Raw genomic sequence first — 8,659 nt, forward strand, 5'->3', positions numbered from 1 at the left:
TGGAGAGACAGACCTTTGAGTTGTCCGTTCAGGATGGCTGCAGACAGACTTGCAGGCCGTGAGCTCACAGTCCAAAATCAGGCAGCACAGGAGGAAACAGCCAGGAGTCTGTCGACGACCAGCGGGCACTGTCAGACGCCCAAGGAGTTCGGACGATACAGTGATCAGAGGGAGAATATAAAAAAAGCAATGATCATAATAGAGCTTAAAAGGAGGCTTTGAAAAGATAAAAGAAGGGTGAGATACCATCAGAAAGGTCAGGAAAATGTGAAAAGAACCAGCTCGAACTTTTAGAAATAAATAGTACAGTTATAGTTTTTTTTTTTTTTTGAAGCAAAGCATGGGTTAAATATCTGATGAGAGGGCTGGAAAGATAATTAATGATGTAAAAAAGACATTTTATTTTTTGTTTTGTTTTATTTTTTTAAAGATTTTATTCATTTATTTTTAGAGAGAGGGGAAGGGAGGGAGAAGAGAGGGAGAGAAACATCAATGTGTGGTTGCCTCTCACACACCCGCAATGGGAGACCTGACCTGCAACCCAGGCATGTGCCCTGACTGGGAATTGAACTGGAGACCTTTTGGTTCACAGGCCACCACTTGATCCACTGAGCCACACCAGCCAGGGCATAAAGAAGAGATTTTAGAAAATAAAAATATGGCAGAGAGAGATGGGAAATGGGAGAGTAGATGAAAGCCGTGGGGGAGAAATTGAGGAGATCCGTGGAGCTTCAGGAGGGGAGCAGAGAGGGGGAGTTGAATGCAGGATATTCAAGTCGAGGGAAGTTAACTTCCCCAGATTTCAACTTCCTCACCTGTAAAGTGAGATGAATAATAGTAACTACTGCAGAGGGCTGTTATGTGGTTTATTACGTTAGTGTTCATCAGACAGCAAACACTGTAAACTTTATAAGATGAAAAAAAGATGGCAAGTGTTGTCTCAGATAATTTTAATAAAATACCATAGGCCGAGTGGCTTAAACAATAGAGTTTGATTTTTTCACAGTGCCGGAGGCGGGAAACCCAAAGCCAAGCTGCCAGCCGCTTCAGTGTTGCGCGAGGGCTTGGACGTGGCTGCTGTCTCGCTCTGTCCTCACGTGGCCTTTCCTGGAAGCACTCAGGTGGGGAGACACATAACTCCTCCCTTCGGGCATCCTCGTCTGGGGTCAGCACTCCACTCTCATGACCTCACTTAGCAGAAATTACCTCCTAAAATTCCTGTCTTCAAATACAGTGACATTGAGGGGGAGGGCGGCAACCTGGGAGTTTCGGGGGATGCATTCAGTCTACGGCAGATATTTATGGTAAGAGATCATTCACTTGAAGCGATCAGCTGTCACAGAGGCAGGATTTGTTCACCATCTTGTGCTAATTCCCCTTCTGATTATAACCTCCCTCATCTTTTAACATTTAACTAAACTGAGCCGGTTCCTAAGAATTATACATCTCCTCACAATATCCTGAAATTATTAAAAGGCAAAATTCAAAAACATAATTTCTTGCAAAAATTTATATGCAAGAAAAATAAGGGAATCAAGCAAATTTGTTTTAAATCAAAGTGTAAAAGTTCTCATTCTTCTAAGTGTTTCCAGCTGGTTAAAGAGTTCTTAATCTAGAACAAGTGTTGAATCATATATCACAAGCTTTTTTTTCTGCATTTTTTGAGATAATCAAACATGATTTAAAAAATATTTTAGTGTGAATTACATCAACAGGCTTTTTGATGTCAAACCGTTCTTGTGTCTCTGGGATATACTAAACTTGGTCAAAATATTTTAAAAGTAGGGGAGAAAAACAATGGGACAACTGAAATAGCATAATCAGCAAAATCTATTTTAAAAAATAAATAATTGTTATATTTAGTTTTTAATATCTAGATTTTTTGCTTTTATGTTCATAACAGATTGTACTTTTTCCCTTTCTTGTATTGCTCTTGTTTTATTTTAGTATAAAGGATATTTCTAATCTCAGAAAAGCAGACTAATCTCTTTCTTTTTGTCTCTCTGTCTCTGCCCCCCGCCTCTGTCTGTCTGTCCCTCTCATACACACACACTATCTATTCTGTGAACTTGTCTATATAACTGTTCATGCAATACTACCCAGCTATAAAAAAGAAAGAAAGCCTAACCTCCTATATGGCATGGATGGACCTGGAGAACATCATGCTGAGGGAAATAAGCCGGTCCAAGAAAGGCAAATACCATATGATTTTGCTCATATGTGGAATCTAATGAACTAACAAGCAAAATAGAGACAGACTCATAGATAGCGAGCAGGCTGACAGGTGTCGGGATTTTTTGCGGGGGTGAAGGGATTGAGCAAAACAAAACAAACAAGAAAAAACTCATGGACATGGACAACAGTGTGGTGACTTCTGGGGGGAGGGAGGTGGAGGAGAGGATGGGGGGGAAATGGTGATGGAAGGAGATTTGACCTGGGGAGGTGAACATACAATATACAGTGTACAGATGAAGGGAGGCAGAATTGTAAACCTGAAACCTGAATAATTTTGTTAACCAGTGTCACCCTGATACATTTAATAGGAAGGAAAAACATAAAACTGTTTGGCTCTGGTGAGATCTTTTTCACTGTGGTGAAATATGTATATCATAAAATTTGCTATTTTAGCCATTTTACTCAGTTTCCCAGGTAAAATTGACACATAACCTTGTATTAGTTTTAGGTGTGCATAATGATTTAATATATGTATATACTGCAAAATGATGACTACAGTAAGTCAACAATCTGTCATCTCACATAGTCACAAATTATTTTTTTGTGCTGAGAACATTTCAGATTTACTCTGTCAACAACTTTCAAATGGAAATCCACTGTGAGTGTACAATTCAGTGGCATTAGTTACATTCACAATGTTGTACAACCCACAGCACCGCCCATTTCTGTAACGTGTGCACTGCCCCCATAGAAACTCTGTGCCCGTTAAACAAGAGTTCCACCTTCCTCCCTCTGGTAGCCCCGCCCAGCTCCCCGGTAACCTCTAATCCACTTTCTGTCTCCACAGATTTGCTTATTTGACTTATTTCACGTGAGTGGAATCATATAGTAGTTGTCCTTCTGTATTTGGTTAATCCACTCAGCATAATTTTTCCTGCTTATCCATTTTGTAGCCTGTGTCAGCACCCCAGTTGTTTTTAAAGCTGAATAATGTCCCCCTGTCTGGGTGGACCTACCTACTCAAGGACGCTTGGGCTGTTTCCACCTTTTGGCTCATGTGGGGAATGCTTTAGTAGACAGTCATATCCAAGCATCTGGTTTAAGTCCCTATTTTCATTTCTTTTAGGTCCATACCTAGAAGTGGAATTGCTGTGTTGTATGGTAATTCTATCGTTACCTTTCTGAGAAACTGTGAACCTGTTTTCCACCGTGGCTGAAAATAAACCATTTTATATCCCAATAGTCATGTACAAGTGTTCTGCTTTCTATACATTCTTGCCAACACTCACTTCCATTTTGTGATGCTAGTCATCCCAGGAGGTAGGAGGCGGTACAGCGCCTGGTTTTAACGTGGTGTGCACCATGATTCACCGAGCTTACTGGCTCGGTGCATGTCTTCTTTGGAGAATGGTGTGTGTGTGTGTGTGTGTGTGTGTGTGTGTGTCTGTACCTCAGTTTTTGACCAATGCCTCACTTTCTTCAATGCTTATAAACCTATTCAGGTTTTAAATTTCTTATTTCAGATTTAGCAAATTCATATTTTTAGAAAATTGTCCTTTTTCTTTGTTTTTGAATTGATTGGTATAAGGTTTTACAAAATATTCCTTATTATTTTAAACTCTGATATACCTGCAGTTATATCTTTTTATTATTCCTAATAATAAAAATCCTGTGCCTTAAATCTGTACCTTGGCATGCCCTGTGGTGGTGTTATAACAAAACCTCCACCTTTTCTGACATGTCTCCTTCCAAGATGTGGGCCAACCCCCTCCTCCGTATATCCGAGTGGACCTGTAACCACATTCACCAGCAGAGTTTGGCGAAAGTGATGCTGACTTGCTGGCTAATGTCTGAGGCTGAGTCACCAAAGATGATGTGGTTTCTATGCTGTTTTCTAGAACTTTCGTGTTAGAGTCTTAACTTGCCATTTGAGAAGTTCCACCACCCCGAGTCCACCATACTGCCAAGGAGCCAGACCGCACAGAAAGGCTGGGTGCACACGCTCCATTTGGCTGTCCTAGTCTTTCAGTGGGTGCCAGCCCTGGCTCCAGGCATGTGTGGGAACAAGCTTTTTGGTGATTCCAGCCCCTAAACACTGAGGCACCTCCCAGGGTCAAGTCTTCTCAGCTGAGACCCCAGAGAGTACAGAGATCAGCCAACTAGCTGTGCCCTGTCCATACTCCTGACTCACATAACCCTGTGCCTAATACAAATGATGGTTTTAAGCCACTGCAGTTTGGAGACATCTGTGTTATGCAGCAATAGTAACTGTAACAGTCACATTTTAAATGAATTAATAAATACATGAATGAATGAATGCCATATAGTCACAATTTTAAAAATATTTTCATTTATTTATTTTTAGAGAGAGGGGAAAGGAGGGAGAAAGCGAGGGAAAGAAATACCAAAGTGTGATTGACTCTCATGTGGCCCCCACTGGGGAGCTGGCCTGCAACCCAGGCATGTGCCCTGACTGGGAATCAAACCGGCGATCCTTTGGTTCACAGCCTGTGATCAATCCACTGAGCTACACCAGCCAGGCCTAGTCATGATTTTTTTACATGGGACTCTGAGGCATGTCATTTTTACACATATACCTAAAAACAGGTGAATGCATGTAATGCCTTCAAGGGCAATGACACACAAGAAGTGATGCATTGGAAGCCTTTTTGGGAGATGAAGACACTGGAAGAGACATGGAAAAATCATACGACCGGAAATGAGACTACAATGCTGTGTTTTCTCCAGAGAAAAGCTGCAATGGTACATTATTTAGGTCAGTAAGTGGCAAAAATAGGCTTTTCACACCTGACCATGTGGGACACAATTTCAGCTTTAGCTGAATGTGTCCTTCTTATTTGGTTCTTTGCATTTTATAATATTTTTGATTGTAGCTAATTCATTCTCTGTGAAAGAATAACCAATTGCAAGTAAAAACATGTCATTAGAATAAGGCTTTACTTGGAAGCTAAAGAATTACCGTTGAATTATAGATTTCATAAAACCGTGCTCTTCAACATTCAATTTATATTTTCTAATTTACTGAATTACATACATCTTCCCCCGAAATGCAACTTGAACTCTAGAAAATCTGCACCTCTTGTTTCTCTAGCAAATTGAGGGCAACACTTACTGACTCAGATATATTGGCCATGAGGCCTATTTTTATAGATATTAAGGCATTTAATTTTCTTCCTCTAGGGCTACGATTTTCAACCTGTTTTCATTTGCAATGAGTGCCTTTGCAGTTGCCTCATTTCACGCCTTCTCCTCCTAAGAGGGCTGTTTGAGCTATTCAGAATAAAATGCCCTAAGATTCATTTTATTTAGAGAGTCAGGTCATATTTGAAGTTACTGGAGATGCTCTTACATAGAGAAAACTGCAGCTCTAAAGATTATTCATCTATACAAACTCAACACTCTCTTCTCTCCAGCTCCTTCCCTGAAGTGTCCCGCATTGGCTGACCTGCTTCACCTGCTTAGGGTACAAATACCACCACAATCCATTCATTTTCTTATTACTTGGTTGAAAATGTGCTTGCTTTTATGGGCAGGCCACCCAGTGCCTTCTTGAAGACTCATTTTCATGTAGAGTTGCTCATGGATCTTGAGAGGTTTACTAATTTCCCACCGTCTTTCTGCATCCAAACGCCACTGGAGAGAGACAGACGTCCAGCTGGTCAGTGCAGAAAACACTACCAAGGAAGCTGGGCACTTTTGCCTTGGGTGCCTTGATGGGTCCAAGAGTCCCAAAACTCGCACCAGACACCTCTCCTTTGAGATTCTAGGGTTCTACTCTTCAGCTTATTCCAGTGCTTCTCAACCAGTGTCCACTCTGCCCTTCCAGGGCATTTAGCAATGTTTGGGAATAATATTGGTGGTCACAACTTGGAGGGACACACTACTGGTATCCAGTGGTTAGAGACCAGGGAGGCTGCTAAACCTCCCACAATGCACAGGACAGGGCCTTGCCCACCTCACCCCCAGATAAAAAATTATCTGGCCCAAAATGTCAATAGTGCTGGGGTTGGGCAACCCTGGTTTCTCCAACGTGGTCTACACCAGTATGACCTGCCACTGTTGCTGGCATCGGGAGAGGTTATAGACTTCAGTCACAAGCTGCGCCTAAACCAGTACCTACACTCCCTCCTCCCACCTCCTCAGGCCATCTAAGTTCTGATTCCAACCATAGTCACCGGTCCACAGCCCTCTGTCTGACCTTGTGTTCCCCTCCACAATGTCCAGCACCCCGCCTAACTGACCAACTCAGTTAGGACCATCCAAGTTCATCAGAGAGGTTTCGATGATGTTGAAGTTCAGTAGAAAAAAGACCAGTATCTAAATTCCTTTTCCCTGCAAGAGGTTCCATTTTGCCAATGTGTTCACTGGTGTCATGGACAACAAGAGACATTGGAAAGGGTGCCATCCACCATGTCACAGCAAGTTCTGCTGCCCCCCCATTTCCCAGGGGAACTGTGTCCTCTTGTTTTACATTTGCATAATCAAGAAGAGCTGCTCTGATGACCCTTCTCCGAAACACGATCTTATCCAAGGATTCCTGCTGGGCTCACTTGACACGGTGGCAGCCGACAGTATCTCTTGATGAAAAAATATGTTCGCTCTGATCCATCTATTATTTTCCTGTGTCCTGCGATGCTACAGATTATACTGTGTTTCCTTTCAATGCACCAAATGCCAAAGATACCTGGGGAGCACAGAGTTTGCTAGACTCAATTTAGAGATGACTGCTCTGCTGATACAGATCAAGAACACTCAGGTCTTTGCCGGCTGCAGAGGCAGCTCCTCGTGGGGCAACTGTGCTTTGTTCCTGATGCAGAGTTCCCGGGGCCCTTGGTGGGTATTTGGACCCTTCTACTGTGACGGATGATGCACTGGGAGAGAGTACCAGGAACATCTACATTCACTTCCTGATTTCTGCCAATCTGGGAGGCTAGATATCTCACATTCTCAGGTGGACTGGAGTATAAATAGAACTTTCTTGGACTTGCCTCTGATTTCAATCACTATTGATGTTTTTTTGGTGGTTGCTGTTGTTGTTTGTTTGTTTGTTTGTTTATTTATTTATTTTGGAAACACAGGTCAGAATCCAAAGGACTGTCCAGCAGATAGATTTCTGGAGTAAAGGCCACCTGTGAATTGGTAGCTACTTGTGTTCTCGCTATTTGAGAGATGGAATTTGGACTGTAGGGTGAAGGGACACTTGTCACTATGCACCGTGCTGTTCTCCCAGGCTTAGACTCTGAGGGCCTCTGACTTGCTTGAGTTTCCTGGGGGAGCAGGGACAGCCATCAGCTGCCTAACCAGGGCTGGGCAGAGCCAGCCCTACAGGAGCCTGGCCAACCTCCCAAAAGTGCACCTGAGCCTGTGGATTCCCGGTGCCATTGTCTCCAGTTGTCAGCTTTTAGTAACTGATATCTTTCCTGTCTTTTTTTCTGAGACATCGGTACAATCTTCCACCAAGTCTCATCTGTGCTGTGGGGAGTTACCAAAAAGGTTTATACCCATGCTTGGGACAGAAAAAATAATGGAAATAATATTTATTTCCATATTCAATTATTTCAGGACCCCTGAAATAATAATAACAATATTAATGATAATAATAATCATAATCATCATCATTATTGGGGGGTAAAGGATGGTATTAGTGGAGCTTCCTAAATCCTCAAAAGGCAAGTGAATTCTAGAAACAACAGTTGGGGGAGGGGGACATGAGTTTTGCCACTTACCATGGGAAGAGTCTTCCCTTTCACAACCAGCCTGGGTTAATCTACCTTGGGATTCGGGCGTGAACTTGTCTGTTCTTTGAGATACTGGAACGCGCTAGAGACTTTCAGGGCTGCCTCCTCATTCACGTTTCCAGCAGCACCAGAGAAGGGTCCGTCGTCACTCACAAGACTTTCGCCTTTCTTTCTCCTTCCAGCACTATGTCTCACATTGATGTATCATTTTGACCTTCCCAGTGGGATCTCATTACTCAAAACAAGCCCCTAACACATAGTAAACACTCAATGAATTTGTGTTGAATGATTGAAGGAACAGTCTCAGGTTCCAGCCCACGTTTGTGACCCCTGAGAAGTTCCTTGTTTTGTGTGGATCTCTTTCCTCCGCTGCAGCAGGGAGTGGGCAGAGAAAGGTGATTTCAAAACCTTCTCCAGACTTCCAGCCAAGATGGAGGCATAGGTAGACACGCTGTGCCTCCTCATACAACCAAACGGACAACAAATTTAAAAACAAAACAACCAGAACTGACAGACAATCGCACCATTTGGAAGCCTGACAACCAAGGAGTCAAACATTCACCCAGACCAGGAGGGGGAACGGAGATGGGCCGCTGGGTGGAGAGGACGCATGGCAGGGCAGAGGCAGGAAGACCGGGGTGGGCAAGGCGGTGGCTGGCAGACTGGGTCCCACATTTGTGTGCAGATAAACTGGGAGGAACAACTAGGGAGCACGATAGACCACA

The sequence above is a fragment of the Sturnira hondurensis genome, unplaced genomic scaffold (genome assembly GCF_014824575.4).
Source record: "Sturnira hondurensis isolate 20B ecotype Veracruz unplaced genomic scaffold, ASM1482457v3 Scaffold0000780, whole genome shotgun sequence".
NCBI lineage: Eukaryota > Metazoa > Chordata > Mammalia > Chiroptera > Phyllostomidae > Sturnira > Sturnira hondurensis.